The 16,157-nt window shown below is 47.6% G+C and overlaps 1 protein-coding gene across 1 annotated transcript in view; it reads left to right on the forward strand.

Annotated features, from left to right (window-relative positions):
- Positions 1–1,103: 1,103 nt before the first annotated feature.
- Positions 1,104–16,157, forward strand: part of LOC101876715 (rho GTPase-activating protein 20-like) — a 32,589-nt gene continuing 17,535 nt past the window's right edge. Inside the window, exon 1 of the mRNA XM_034064198.1 lies at positions 1,104–1,227. The gene's annotated coding sequence lies outside the window, so the exon portion shown is untranslated. The remainder of the gene's footprint in view (positions 1,228–16,157) is intronic.

Consider the following 16,157-nt stretch of genomic DNA (forward strand, 5'->3'; position numbering starts at 1 on the left):
TCTCCCAACAAGTGTGGTCTATTTGGTGAAAAGATGCAGGAAAAGGGAGAATTTTGGAACAAAGTGAGAAAGCTGGAAGGAGGAAGAGTGAATATCAGGAAAAGATCACAGCATGGAGAGGAAATGGCCAAATACCCTCATGTGTACCACCCGGTTGTAACCCAAGTCTTCCTCTCAAAGGAACTGATGGAACACTGAATTGGACAAGGTTTGAGGGGGCTTTCTGTGGAAGCTGGTGTAAGGAATGACACAGATAAGCTCAGGCAAAGTGGGAAGCTGACTGCTTTTAGGAGAAGGTGGAAAACTAGGTGGGCACGTACATTATTGATAGCTGGGGCAGGAGGTCTGGAGGTGCAGGTGAAGGAAGGAAGCAGTACAGGAACTGTGTCTGACACCTTGCAAAGTTACTTTCGTGCCCTCTTGCTCAGATACCCTGACTCTCAGGAACAGCTGCTTTCCAGAACAAGAGAATGACAGTCTCAGGTCCCCATCCTGGCTCTTCCACCAAGCTTGCCCAGAAAACCTATCTGTTAGCATCAGTTTCTGGGTGGCTCTTTCCCCATACTTAGTCCCTCACTCTGCTCTTTGGCTTCCTTCCTGGAAGTGAGGTTCTGAACTACCAGGAGCAGGGAATCTACCGAACCCCTTCATGCACAGAAACATTGGTTTCCAACGAGCAGTTCCTGCCCTTATCCCAAGAAAAGCCACGTTCCGTGTCCTTTCCGCGCAACGCTTTCAGGACTCTCGGCGAGCAGGAGAGGCTGGATGAGCCTGGGCTGTGCCTTTGCGGAGTCTCTCGGGATGGAGCTACGGACCGGGCTGCTCCTCAAGGCATTCATTCCCAGGGGGGCTGGGGGGGCATCCACGGATCCCACCTCCCGGTCTCCCTCCTCCTCCAGCTCCAGCCGAACGGGATGCGATGCCCCAGCGCAGTTACCGCTCCTCACCGAGAGAGGGCGCCACTGCCCTACACCCTCAGCCAATGGCCTGCGGGACCGTCCCGCCCAGCCCCGCCCCGAGCGGCCCTCAGCCAATAGTCGGCGGGTCCATCCTGGTCGCTCCGCCCCTCTCCTCTCCGCCTCTCGCCACTCGGCGGCCGCCGCCGCCGCGCCGGGACCGACGGCGGAGCCCCCGTTGCCACCGACCATGGTCCGCACCGCGCCCCGGCCGCGGGCATGAGAAGGCGGCCGAGCCCCGAGCTGAGCCGTGGGCTCCGCCAGGAGCCAGGCAAGTACCGCACTGGGGCCAATGCTGCCCTTCCCTGGGGCTCCCGGGGCACCGCGGGGTCTGCTCGTACCCATCCCCGGAGCGGTGTCCGGCCGGTCTGCGGAGCTGGCGCTGGGATGAGACCACCGCCAGTTTGGGAGGAGGGGAAGGGGTCCTGTTGCTGAGCTCGGCTACACGAGGGACGGGAAGCGGGGCGCGGTGGGAGAGGAGCGGGGAACCAGCTTGGCTTTGGGATGGGTGAGAAAGGGAATAACCGGGAGATCTCCGCGGCAAGGGGTTCCCAGGGCTCCTTTGCTCGAGGCGTGTTCACGGAGTGGCTTTTCCAGAGCGGTGGCAGAATCGCGGCGCTTCTGCACCCCTCTGTCGCTCCAGGAGACCTGTCAAGTGCGCGTTACTTGGCGTTCCTGTCGGGTCACGGTGGCAGGCAAAGCTGTCCTTCTGGTACTGCGTCGTGGCACTCCGTCTAGCCGAGCAGGGAGGATGCTGGTGGGGGAGAGATGCTCAATCTGCACTGAACGGCAGCGGCCCTTGGTGACTTCTTTAAATGCAATAGAACAAAGAACATAATATCATATTAGCATGGGGTTGGCCTGAAAGAATGGAAAATGAGAGGAGAAAACTGTAAACATTATTCAAAATGCCAGCTTGAAATTCTCAAGCAAATCATCCAAGACAAACAGTAGCTGAGCGGAGCTGTTTTCTTTGCAGGGAGTTTCCACTGGAATAAATAGCAAGTTCTGTTCAAAAAAATTAAATAAAAATAAAAAAACCTGCAAGGAGTTGTAATGCTCACAGTGCCTGCCAGGGGCTGGAGGGTGCCCACAGCCAGAGAGATCCTTATGGTCCAGAGCGATGGTTTATTGCAGCTTTTGCTGCCAGTTCTGTAGGGACACTCGCAGTTTTTACCTGTGGGCACTAGCTATGACAGAGATGTCTGGTTTTCACTTTAACTTATCACAGAGTCATAGAATCTTTCATAGAATCATAGAAACTTCCCATCTTCTTCTATATTTAGAACATTGTTTAACATTGTGTTCTAACTAGACCTCTTTGCTGATTCTTTTGTGTAACCCAGACAAAGCATTGCTGTGATGTGCTAACTCCATATAACCTGCAGAGATGGAACATGAGGCCCTTTAGCAGTATGTTCTTTCCCCCAGCATCGTGGCTAGCTGCCAGCTTTGGCAGCTGGAGCAGTAGGGTCACAGCACCTGATTCCACAGGAGCATGGAGCTCCTAGATGGATTGTGTTCTATGGGATGCATAGAGCACCACCAGGCACTGCACCTCATCCTCCCAGTCATTTCTACAAGGACCTGGTCATCAGTTTGCCCAGCATGACTTCAAGATAGTTAAGTTGTTGGTACTTGATGTGTATAAATGACAGGGTTCCTGGTCATGGGACAGCTCTAGGAGCTTGCTGAGACTGGGTGCAGCTCATGCCCAGCTGCAGGACAGTTCTGGGTGCATTTCATGGGCCCCGGGACTGGTACTCTTCAGAGCATGCCTGAAGAGAAGTAAATCATTTAGTTTGTGAGCCGGAGAGGAAGTTGTCAGGAGGCTGTTTTAATACGTGTAGACCTTTTAAACGTTCCCCTCAAGGTTTGCAGCGAAGAGCTCTCGGAGGTCTCACTGCCTATAGAGGCAGTTGGCTTGCTTGGGAAGGTTGTTGGTTTAACGCCCTCTAGTGACGGTTTCAATCTTGACATTGATTCTTTTCAGGAGGAAAACAAGTATTGAAGTTTATTGGTTGGAAAAGATGACGTTTGCTGAAAGCAGCTTCAGGGAATCCCTATCAGACACTTTGGAAGGGCGCATAACCTGGTTTTGGTCAGGTACCTCCAGCCATGGAGGCATAATTATAGTTTCTGCCTCCTTTGCAGACTCTCGGGTGCTCAGGGAAGGTCTTCCCATCAACAGCACTGAACACAATTGCTTTCCCTCAACTTGCCTTTAAGTGCTGCTGCGCTTTAGGTATTGGCTGAACCCACATGTAGATTGCTTAATGTGGCTCTGGTGTAGGTGAGCTTGGCATTCACAGAAGGGACTATTTATGTTTCTTGGTGCTTCACCTTTGCTCATTATAATGGCTGGCTCCAGAAATGGGAAGTGTATGACCATGTCTTTGCAGAGGAGCTAGCTCCAGGGGCTATCACTCCCTTAGATTGCACCCCAAGGGATGCAACATGAGCATCTGTGCAGTCAGACTGGTTTTACTTCATAAGAGTGGGAGATGTTCAGGAATGTACCATTGGTATGGTTTCTCTCAATTAGCCTGAAGATGTAGTGGATGTTTGTTTTCATGACTAGCCATGAGGGATCTCAGATCCTCTCCGGTTGTAATATGGAAGATGCTGATTTGCAGCTCTGATGTAGACATCCTTCTTGTGGATCCTTTCCTACTCCCTTGCGAACAGCATTGCACCAACATGCCAAACTCCAGCTTTCTGCCTGCCACAGGTTCACCACCCTCTGCTGTTTCACTGTGTGTCACACCAGCACCACCACAAACACTCCCAGACTCCAACCGCATTTGTTGGGTTCAGCTTCATCCACACATTACTCGCTCCTCAACCCTCACCAGTGCCACCATGACACCAAGTCAAAATCAGATCCAAATCTCTAACAGATCCAGATCTCCAACAACACCTACAGCACCACTCAGCCACTCACACTGTTACTCACCTGTGTCCTGCTTACAGCTGTGTACAGTCACACCTACATCAAACTGCACCATCTCAAATGAATCTGAGAGGGTGCAGTCCATCAGTGGTCCTTCAGCAATGCTGCTCAAGAGACAGCCTATATCCTGTGGCTGTAAGCTGACATGCAGGGGTCACATGGAGGTGGTACTAAAATATGGTACACATCCGATCTGCACAGCTGGTTTCTCAACTAAGACAGGAAATCTGCCTTGCCAGCTCCCCACCTCTCCATGTGCTTCTGGTTAGGGACCTGGGGATGCTCTCTTTGACCTGTCTGTGAAAGTGTCATCACTATGAGTCCTTATGCCTAGTGGAGTCAATAGCAAGTCTGCTTAACAGCATATTTCAGCCGGACATTGAGACTGTGGCAGTCACTGTGATTTAAAATACAAACAAAACCAATAGACCCCACTTACGTTCATCTTCCACTTCTCCACATTTTCTCCTGAGGGAGCTGGCATAGGGATGGGTGCACGTGGGAGTAGGGGATCAACCCCTCTTTCTTGTCTCCACAGTGCTGCCCTTGTCATGGTCCCCTTAGAGCAAATGGCAGGACAGATAAGGGCATGAAAGTTTCCAAAACCTGGTGTCCACAGTTAGCCCCTCTGAAAACAGGCAGGGTGGAGCCCAGCTTGTGGCATTTGAGGGAAAAACTGAAGCAAAACAGGATGTTTTTGTGATTTAGAATGTATTTTTCATCATTCCTATTGAAAGGTTTGGTTTGGTTTGGGTTGGAAGTTGCCTGCTGTGCTTATTGGGAAATCTATCAGTCAAAGAGCTTTGTGCATGTATGTGTATATATGCAGATGTATGTACACGTGTTCGCATGGGGAGAGCAACTGAAGAGGCTCTCGGGACAGTTTTCTATCTGATAATGAGACCAATAGAGACTGACAGCTAAGAAATGAAAAATACAAGTTCTGTCTATGTTGCTCTTCTGTTAATCTTGCTGGACAATTGTTCTCTGCTCTGAACACCTCAAAATAGGAAAGATTATAACAAATGATAAAGTATTTATCAAAGACCCACAAAAATGTTGCTGACTGGAGATACCAGTTTACACATAAATGTGTTCTACACTGAAGTAATGGGAAATGAGGCATAAAGGGCACATTAGGAAGCTTTTAGGACCATCTGTACCCTCTAAAGTGTCCTGTATTTGCCCTAGTTTCAGTTTTCACACTAGCTCCTGAAGGGGTTAAGGCAAAAATAAAAGGAAATACTGGGAGAAATGAGGGCGGGGACTCATGTATGAATCAGAATAAGTGCCTTTAAATAGAACATCTCTTGGAGTTTTCCACTGCCTTTCCTTTCAGGCTGCAGGAGAAATAGAGGCACAGAGAGGAGCATCTCTGAAAAGCCCCTTGCTGTCCCCCCTGCCAGCACAGGTTGGATGCTCCCATGAGAAGATGCAACCTCTGTCTCATAGTGCCTTCTTTCTGCCCCTCTGTCCCCAGGGTTAAAATACCTGCCTGACCCCCACCTGTGCCCTTACATGTGATATGAAGAGTCATTGCATTATCTAGCCTTTGTCTGGGTAACTGGAGATGCTGTGCCCACTCTTAAATCTGAGCATCTGCAAAGCACTGGCATTTTATTATTAACTTCAGTGGAATGAGACATTTTCTGCCTTGTTTCCTCTCTTTGGCTCATCTATGAGTTTCTGCGGTAGCTTGCAGCAGTTGTTCCTATAGAGTAATTATAACTGCTTATCTTTTTCAGCCTCTTGTGACATCAAAGAACCGGGACATGTTCTTTAAAGCCACATGACTTGCATTAGTTCATAGCAGGAGCTTTTTAAGAATGTGCATATTTTCTTTGCTACCCACATTTGATGAACCATCCTCTGTCCTCCAGGTGATTTGATCTCAGAGCTCTTCAACCTCTGTGATTAGCCTCTCTCCTTCCCTTTCTCAGTCCACGGGCAGCTCTTCAGGTTTTCAGACCTCTCCTTCACAACTTCTTATTCACATGGGCTCAGCTCACATAATGCTGGTCCCACCTTGCCTTTCTGTTCATGACCTTTGCTCAGCTGCTCAGCAGTGTCTCTCTCTCAGCCTCTGTCACTGTTCAACCCTTCATAGAATCATAGAATAGTTAGGGTTGGAAAGGACCTTAAGATCATCCAGTTCCAACCCCCTGCCATGGGCAGGGACACCTCACACTAAACCATATCACCCAAGGCTTCATCCAACCTGGCCTTGAACACTGCCAGGGATGGAGCATTCACAACCTCCCTGGGCAACCCATTCCAGTGCCTCACTACCCTAACAGTAAAGAATTTCTTCCTTATATCCAATCTAAACCTCTGCTGTTTAAGTTTCAACCCATTACCCCTTGTCCTATCACTGCAGTCCCTAATGAATGTCTTTCTGCAACTCCAAAAGCTGTCAAAGAAGTGTAACTGTTCAAGCCAAAGTCTACTTTCATTTTCCCAGCTCATGGAACTTCAGACTTTTAGCTCAACTGAAATTCATGATGGGTACATCTTCATTTGAGGCTGGGCTGCCTGTTTGTCATTGCCATCGACTGCAGAATTCTGTGGGATTAAATCCTACACAGCACAAACCTATAATGAGTTCTGAGGAGGAGTTTGACAGTAAATGTTCTAATAAGTGTGTCACCAGTCCTGATGCTGACAGGGAGATGAGCAAGAAACAGAAAGAGCAAAATGCATTTCATGGTGTGTATGCTAGCAGAGGTGCTGTTGATTAACCCATTCTTCAGCCAGCCAGCTCTGAGAATGCCATTTAACAGCCCTAAGTCTGTATAATACTAACAGGATGCTTATAAGGCATAAAGGGATTAATGTTCAGCTCTAATGAAGTCCAGATGCACAGAGCTGTCTCCTTTCAAGATCTTCCATGGGCAAGCTGCATGTAGTTATTTAATCATTGTAAATAGATGAGAAACACCAGATCTTCAGTATGCACTAGGTACTTACAGGCACCAAGGGCTGCTGGTAGTTACCTGTATGGAGTCACCCATTGACCCTCTGCCTGCAACAACATCATCCGTAAGGTGGGAACTTGAGACCTTTCTTGGGGAGCACAGTTCATGCACGTGTTTGCATTAGGGCTGGGGGAAGCTAGCTTGGAAACAAGCCTGCTCCTTCCCTAAGACAGAAAGCCAATGTGGTGAGTGTCAGGGGTGTGCTGGTGGAGCACTAGCAACTTGGCAGCTTGCACTGGATGTGTGTCCAGGGATAGGATTCATACTACAGCATTCGAGTGGAGATTGGCTGTGTGCTTAATGGACTTGGAGAGTCACTGCATCGTGATCTGGTTGTAGTTTACATTTTCTCTTCCTTGTACAGTTTATATCTTCCTATATCACACACTGAGCATGGGTACTGTGCATGTTTTGCAGTGATTGTTATCTGGGCCCTAGGAGGGCTGGACCAGCACAACCAAGTTCAGAGACCCTACTTTGGAAAGGCTGAAGTAATTCTGTAGCTGGGCAGACCCAGCTGTCTATGGGGTTTTAATATTTAATATGGCAGGAGGAGTAGTTTTGACCCAAGAGAGAGGAAGAGAACAGGATTATTTTAAAGACACGAAGGAATGTGTTACATTTTTCTGTTGCTCAGGTTTGGCTGCTCTGCAAGTTCTTCTTTTTGCCAAAGCTCAATTCAGTGAACTATTTATTTGCATTTTTAAAGAAAGAGCATGGTTCTTCATTTACTTTGGCCTCAGTGTTGAATTCTTATCCTGTGAAACCCAGTAAGTTCCCTTCCAATGTTATATATACATCCAGCTTTACAACAGAAACTTCTACCCCAAAGTACCAGCCTGAATTAAATGGTTTAAAGGGCTTTATACAAGTGTGTCCCCACTGATTTCTCCCATGGGTCTTATCAGTCATCACCCCATAAATGTCTGATGCTATGCCTATAATCAGACCATACCACAGCTGAATGCTAGAGACCATCTATGTGTGTAGATTTATGCAGAGGTTTTCTTTAGAGCTATAGCAGCAAGGATTCCTCATGAGAGGTTCCTGGGGTAGCTTTCAGCATTGGTTCAAAGGCAGGAAAGGGATGAAGAAAGAGTTCTATCCATATATACAGGGGGAATCTGTTGCAGTGGGTTTTTACCATGGGAATAAACACTGCAGGAAAATCCCAATAGGTGGCAGCTGTTTGTTCTAATCCACTGAACCTAAAGTGTTTCAGATTTACTCAGCCCTGGATGTCAGAATTGAAACCAAGCTGTGGAGACCTCCAAGAAAAGGTGAAGTTTTACAGCACAAGGTTTTACTTTTCCCATCACTTTTGGCCTCCTGTGCTAGTACTAGAAGGGGGAAGGGAAGTGCTTCCGCTACCAGCTCTTGGTTTCACACCAGTCCAGAAGCTCAAAGTGCAGAAGCGTTTCTAAATCAACATCAATACTTATTGATCTCTTTGGTTGCCGTCAACTGGCAACCTGCTGTGCTGGCTACAGAGAAGAGACTTGTGTTTGTAGCACTTAAAGCTTTTCAGGTTATACCAATGCATCAAAGACTTTGTCCCAGTACACCCTTCAGATGCTCAGAGCCTGATCCTGTGCTTCTCTTGCAGTTGTTGTCCAGAATACATGGACAGCCGCCCCTCCTGCTGAACCTTCAGCTTAGCAGAGAAAAGACCATCCATGGATGGATTCAGTAGCAGCTGCCCATAGTTCCCACAGGTTCTGCCCACCATCACTGTGCCACTGGGCTGAGGCTTGGAAATAGCAGAGAGGGTTTATTTTTGTGTTCATTTTTTATGCTTATGTTTATAGAGGAACAGCTGAAGAACGGGAGCTGTGGCCTTGTCTTCCTGCTTAAAGCTTTTGGGACCCTTTGTAGGTACCTCTCCAGCTGTCTGAGGGACACTGAAGAGTTTCCCTTTGGTTTAGGACCCCAGGTGGTGCTGCATCAGGGGACCAAACCCTTGTGCCCATTCCCAGGCATGGGTAGTCCTGGTGCAGGACAGTGCCATGTGGGCAAGTCTGTGCTCAGTAGCTGGAAACACAGACCCAAGCCTTGACAAATCCAAGCTTCCTGATTTGGGGTCCAGGCCAGTGTCATTTGAGACCATTACATCAGCTGTTCAGAAGGACTTGCTTCGAGTAGAAAAGAACTCTGGTGCTCCATGACACAGCAGTCCCTTCCATGCTTTGTAGGACATCCTCTCTCATTACCATCCGCTATGGGTGCTATTCCAGACTCCAGAGGAAGGCAAGCCCTGCAGGCACAAGTAGCTTATGGGAGCAGGGGGAAAAAGTGACCTGGAACAGATGAGTGTGAGTCAAAGTAGTCCTCAGCCACCTCTGAGTGGAAAACCCACTCGGCCTTTGGCAGCCGAGAATTGTTTCTCCCAGTCCCCCTTATATGGGACATTATAAAATAAACCAGCAGGACTCCATTTCTTGGAAGGAAAAGGAAATGTTTCAGGTCAGGTCCTTGAGAACTGATTTACTGCCATCGGGTGCTGTGGATGGGAGGAAACGTTTGAGTTTGGTTGGAGTTGTGTTTTAGCAGTAAGGGAGAAGGAAACAGCAGGGAAACAACATGGGAAAACGAACGTGTGTGAAATGGCTCAGATAAATATTTACACCCAGCTTTCCTAGCTCAGTTCACATTAAACCCTTCCCTGTCACTCCAAAGGGACCCACATCCACAAGTAAAACACTGGGCTGTGGCTTCCCAATGTTATTTTGCACTGCCTTCTCTGATTGATGAGGCTGATTGTGGATCATAAGGAATTGAAGGGGTTAAAGTGGTGGCAGGACAGTTAAAGATTCTCCCTAGCATTTGGAAGGGAATGTTAGTGCTTTATCATATGTGTGTGATTCACTCCAAAGAGCTCATAAAACAGCTGCATTTTTAATCTTCTCTTCTGGACGCTGGATTTTCACTCTCTGCAAAGTGAAGCAGCACAAACTATGAAACATAAATGGACAGACACATGTGTCCTTACCTAACCATGAAGGAATATGGGAAAACAAGCCTGGGTGGATCGGAATAGGGTTGCATTGGTCAGAAAACGGAATGGACTGCCAGAGTCTCAGGGTGGCAGGAGGCATAGGGCAGTTAGTGTGCTATTAATTGGGCTGCATAAGCAGTTAATACTGCTCCTTATTAAGTGGGGTGAGTCATCTGTGTGGGCACATACAGCGGTGGGCATTCCTCTAGACATATAGGGTTTGCTTCTCTTGCATTATTCACCTGCCCTGAGATGTCTCTAGAGCAGCCACGAGGGCCTCACGTACCACAGGGATATTCACGTGGCAGCTGTTTGGGAGCTGGGAATGGGGTGGTGCCTCAGTACAACATGAGAGCTGCTCCTACAGCTGCCGAAAACATTCCTGTGCCTGGGATGAGAAACCTGGCGGCACTGCGGCTGCATGCCATAGGCTGCTTCATCTTCTCCTGGCCATTCCATGTAGTGGGAAAAGGCCCATCTGATGTCCTGGTGTGGAATATCTGACAGCTTTAAAAGCTGGATCCAGCTCCTTGGCCAGTCCAAGTCCTGAGGAGGAAGGTTTGAGTCTGCTGCCTTGCAGACCCAGGCAGAGATTCCAGCTGGCCAGGTAATGATGCATTTAACACAGTTCCACCTCAAGCAGTTAACTAGTGATGAGGTTGTTACAGGAAATACTCCAAATTGCACAGGAAAAGCAACACATCCAGCCCTCTATGCTGAGATTTCATGTGCCTTCTGGCAAAGCCAGACCCTGCAGTGCTTATACTCATGGTTGTCTTATGCGCTCTGACTTGCAGGAAACTAAGCTCAGGATAGACATGGGAGATCCCTTAGGAAAGCTGCTCCCCCTTCCTCTAATCAGTCCTCTCAAGACTGTTTGCATCTCCTGAGTGTCTCGCTCTGTCTACATCTGCAGACTCACTCCCTCAATTGCATGCCTTACAGCACATGGCACAGGCACTACAAGTGAGCCTGCTCACATCATTCCTGTTGTCTAAAGTCAATAGGCACTGCACTTCTAGAGATTAAATTTTTAGGCATGGCATGATTTGTGTACGTCTTCTAAAGGCATCTAATGCTCGAATAGCTCTGTTACTTGTCAACCCTTTCAAACTAGCACTCCACCAAGTTAATTATTGCTATTACTCTAGTAGCAGAGGCACAAGGCTCTTTCCTAAATGAATTCATTGTGTAGGTATTTCGTGCTGCAATCCTAGCTCAATTCATTATGGTGCTATACAAGCAGTGTATAAAACTTCCCTTGAGAGTTCAGTGACCTTGGCCTGGCTCATTTCCCACATTACATGAGTATAAAGCTACTGACCATAGAGGATCAACACTGATTTACCCTAGCTGAGGATCTGGTTGTCTTTGCTGAACTCTGCTCAGTGCTAGTGGTACTTGGCAAGGTTTGCAACAGGCTCCTGTCCTCCTATCTCCCCTTGGGATGCCCCTAGAACCTTCCCCACTGGGAGCATCAGAGCTAGGGGTGTTTGCAGCCCATCACTCAAGGTCAGGCTCCCCTGGCACTGCTGGTGGAGTTACCTTAGTGCAGAGGGAGGCAGGGGAGGTCTGGGGGATCTGATGGGAAGGAGCTGCTCCTCTTGGAAACTCGTTCATACAGAGCACATTTCTGGAGCCTTCTCCCTGTCAAGTCATGCTGGCCTGCCTGCCTGGCAGTGAGCTGGAAGGAAGCTGGTTAACAATGCCTAATCATGATCACCATCACAACAACAGATCTCTGCTATATATAGCATCTTCCCCTAGCTGGGAACTGGGCAAAGATGGGGAAACCAGTGTGGCAACCAAGTCACGGCCCAGGCTTTTGTCTAGAACTCCAAATGCTCACCTTTTAAGGGATACTTGGAGGAGAACTGGAGAGGTTTTTATCTTATTCTGTGTGGCAAGCTGGGCAGGGAATCAAGGCTGAGAAGAAAACAAGTCATCTTCCAAGGAGATGGTGGCATGATGTAGCAAGGAGTGTAGGTTTTCAAGCCACTATCACCCAACATCAGTCTGGCAGAGAGTGCACAGCACATCAGGCTGTGGCTGCCTCCCAGTAGGGTGACACTGAGTCCTTGCAATGGATTTCCCCATTTGGGAGCAAAGGGGAATGACTGCACGGGAGCAGCTTTTGGAGCCCCTGCTAGAACTGCTTCTGGGTGTGGGGTCACGTTCAGGTTTGTACAGTTCCCCACATGGCAGATGAAGTCTGGGAGCAAGGAAGGAGGAAACAGCAGCCATGCAAAAAGTGCACTTTTCCCTTAAACTCATTTGAAGTGCAAATCAACATAACATGGCAGGCCCAGCTGATTTCAGTTGGTGTAACCTAAATGCCTCATTTCCTTTTATACCGTGAACAATTTCCCCTTCTCTTGCCTTGACTCCCTCTAGTTGGGTTTTCTGACTAGAAATGCCACTGCAGTCTTACACAGGCACTTACTAAGAGCATCCTGCGCTCACATAAACAAGAGCCATACCAGAGCAAGAGGCAGAAGCAGCTCACATTATCTCATTGAGATACTTCTGTAGGAATGCTGCTGCTACTGCTAACGTAAACTCATTACTGGATGTTAGAGCAGCAGCAGTTGTTTTCACAGGGATGGATCCAAGCCCAAGCGATTGGTAATTGTTTCTGTACTCTTAACTGGATTCTTCAGTGGTTTTTTGACTGTTGCCTGGGAGCTAAATAACCATGTGCTACATTTATACAGGAACTTCTGCTCTGTCCCACTAAACCACTGAAAAAGGTGCCTTTACTGGGTTCACTTGATTAATAGCAGTGATCAGGTCTCTGCTCTGGGACAATACACCAATATGGTGATGAGAGTATTCATAGGAAGAGAGTGTTTCACAAGATCCATCTGAGATTTATGATACTATTGGTATTACTGGCTCTGAACAACCTATGATGCTCCAAATAATAAGAGACATCATGGCCTGGGTTTTATTCTTTCTGACTGTGCCTTGAGCAACATAATCCTCCATAACTGATCTGCATGGCAGCATGGACTCAGAGTCCACTTTTATGAGTTTGGGGTTTTTTAAGAGTGTATGATACCCTTTCACCATCTTCACAGCTAGAAGATGCACTGTGTCTAACATGGGCAGAACGACAGTGATGGCAAAATGTTCCACAAGCAAGAGTGACAGAATGTGGCAACTAGGAACACTGGGAAAAGAAGATTCCCCTTGGAAGCATGAGCTGGATCTCTGCTAGCAACATGTTGGTAGGGTCGCTCCATTCAGTAGCATGCAAAGAACTCCTGGTGAAACATCAGCAGGCTGAGAATAGGGGTTGACCTAAATTAACCCTCTCTATATATTTGGTCTTACTGCTTTTAACCACCCCCTGGGTACAGGGAAGCCAGTGTCAGGTCTGTAGTGTGAAGCTGATCTCATTTCCATATGATGGTTTGTAATAAAATGTACCTTCAGACTTCCTTAAATCCTGTTTGTGTTGGCCGCAAGAGTTGATGCAGAGGCTTGTTGAGCAACCACATTGGAGAGAATGGAAGGGGAAACGCTCAAGCTACATTCAGAGCTCACTGAGGCAAGCTGGACTTTCCCTTCACCACACATTAGACACTGATGGGTGAATGTCCCAGATCCGGAGTCACATCTTAATTTCTAGACCATATTCTTCTCCATCTAGCAAGGGACAACGGTAATAAAATCAGCGCGCAATTCTCCCCTCGTCCAAAGAGAAGGGAAAAGATGACTGTCATTCCTTGGCTCAGCAGAGAGCATATGGGGTTGAAACAGACTGACTGACAAATCTTCCTTGCTGTGTGTTCAGTTCTCATGAAGGACTATGGACTGCAGGTCAGTATGGACGTGCCTGGCTAGTTTTAAACATGCTAGCTAGCCCCGTTTCCTAGCACAGCCTCTGCAGAGCTTCATCCTGCTCTTTCTACACTACCAATTGTTTTCAGGCTGGCTTTCAGACTCTCTTTCAGTGATGACAAACCTAATAACCAAAGCAGAACTATTCAGGAGCCTTCTTGTGTATGTTTTTGCCCTGGAAAATGCAGATGAATTCAAAACAAGCATTTTATTGAAACACCCTGCTTTGGAAGAGCCTTCCAGTAAAATGAAGTGAGGTCTCTGAAGGAAAACTTCCTGCCACACAGGATCTTAAAGCTTCCTGCCATACAATTTTCCACTGCAAACTGCCTTTGATTCATGCCAGCTTACGCACCCAGCCCCATGGTTTGCAGCTTTGCAGCATCCCTATTATATGGATTAAGCCAGAAATTCAGAGTCCTATAGATCTGTCACAACCAGCTCCTTGGTGATGTTTTCCTCCTACTTTGGATCTGGAAGCATCAGGGTCTCTGGTCCATGCTGTCATAACCTACAGTCTCCCATAGCATCAGCAGCTTGTGAGTGACAGAGACATGCTTCCCTGCTGTTTGCACTGATCAGGCAGCTTCCCACTGCACAAGTCTTGTCATCTCACAGTAGATTCTAGGGTTAAAGCAAGTACACGGTGGCTTTGAAACACAGTACATCAAGGTTTCTGAAAAAAAAACATTTCAACTTATGCTTTGCAGAAAAATTGCCCTATTAAAAGTATTATGTTTTGATTTCGGAATGTGACCTGAACCAAACAGCAGCATTCCCATGCCGCAGACACTGCAATCAACCAGCTAGTGACAGAAGGAAGATCCATGCTGTTCTAAGCAGGTGCCCTCATACTTCATCTCCATCCCACCTTGACTGTCTGAAGAACAACATTCAAGCGCAGAGGTCAGTGGGGGGGAAAAATCCCTCTCCCGCTGGCCAGCTGAGCCGATAGTGTAGGCCATACATGGGTTTGGAATGAGGGGCATTAGACTCACAACCTGCCCCGTGCCAAGAAATACACAGCTAAAATTGGCAGCTGGGAGATGAGTAATGCACAAACATGGTCCAGAGTGTTGCAAGTGTTCAAGCACTTCCAGAGTATGTTGGGTAAACGAGTATCTGTTTCCATGGCATCAAAACAGCACAGAGATTACGCTGTGTCCCTTTGGTGGTTCTCTGATTCCAGTGCCTGGTTAATGTGAGCAGAGCTGACTTCCAGCAAAAGCACTCCCTGGCTCTGACATGGAGGAGCACAGTGAAGTCCTCCTCTTCATCCAAAAGGATGAAGGAGCCCCAGGGTATGGACCAGCTTTGCTCAAGCACAACCATTGGGCAGGAAGCTCCTGCATGGTGTTTCCTCTGTGTAGTGAGATGAGAGGGGTTTCTTTTGCAAGAAAAAGCAGTTATCTGCGAAACTATGCCCATTAGTTGTGTCCCATTCCCTCAGTAAGGTGCCACTCGCATGATTGTGGGACTATCATCTCAGTGATGTCCTGACAAGGATACTTGACTGGCTAGAGCCAAAGAGACTTTAGGTGGCGGCTTGGAAGGCAATTTCCTGGTTTGCTTACTGTCTGTTTGGGATCAGGCAATTGGACCTCTGGGAAACTGATAATCTCAGCATTTTATTTGGAGATAGCAAGTATGGGGAATACCTTATTCCTGCAATCACAGCATTTCACTGGAAACCCGAAGTTCTGTCTTTGTGACACTTCCACAGGCAGTCCAGTGCCTGCTGGAAGCGGTGCTGGTCCTCAGATTCCTCTGGAGAAGTGTGATGGGTGGGCAAACAGAAGGCTTCTTGGAATACATTGCTGCCACCAGTCAGATACAATCTGAAACTGTTCCTATCGGTCACGAGAAGAAATCCACCAGTGCTGACTCTCTGATACCTCCCCTGAGATTTATTCTGAGTAAATTGTCCTCTTACACTACAATCCCATCATTAATGTCATTGGTGCTCTTTGCCACGTTGTACCAAAGGGTAGGCTAGTTTTGGGGTGGCCAAAATGATTGTTTTAACTACAGCGATGTTATTATGTGCCATAGGATTCTTTGGCAAGAAAGATACTATCCATGTGCAAGGCTTTGTTACAATACCATTCAAGATGTCAATGCAGTACCCCCGGCACAAAGATACATCCGATTGCCCTGTGTGCCTGCTGTATTCATCCAAGTGGCCTTTGCTGCTGACAGCCTGCCAGGGCTTCCCACCACACCCATCCCTTCTTCCTGCCCTGAGATACTGCATGACTGATGCTGTGCTATGTTCTGTAGGAACATTTTATCCTATTAAGGCACCTCTGGAAGCCAGATGTTCTGTTTGAGGAGGGACTTTCTTTTTTTAAAAACAAACATTTTTGAGCTGATGTTATTTTTATGCTGTTCTCTCTGTGAAACTTCTGAGGACAGATCTTGGCTTGGCAATG

The sequence above is a fragment of the Melopsittacus undulatus genome, chromosome 6 (genome assembly GCF_012275295.1).
Source record: "Melopsittacus undulatus isolate bMelUnd1 chromosome 6, bMelUnd1.mat.Z, whole genome shotgun sequence".
Taxonomy (NCBI): domain Eukaryota; kingdom Metazoa; phylum Chordata; class Aves; order Psittaciformes; family Psittaculidae; genus Melopsittacus; species Melopsittacus undulatus.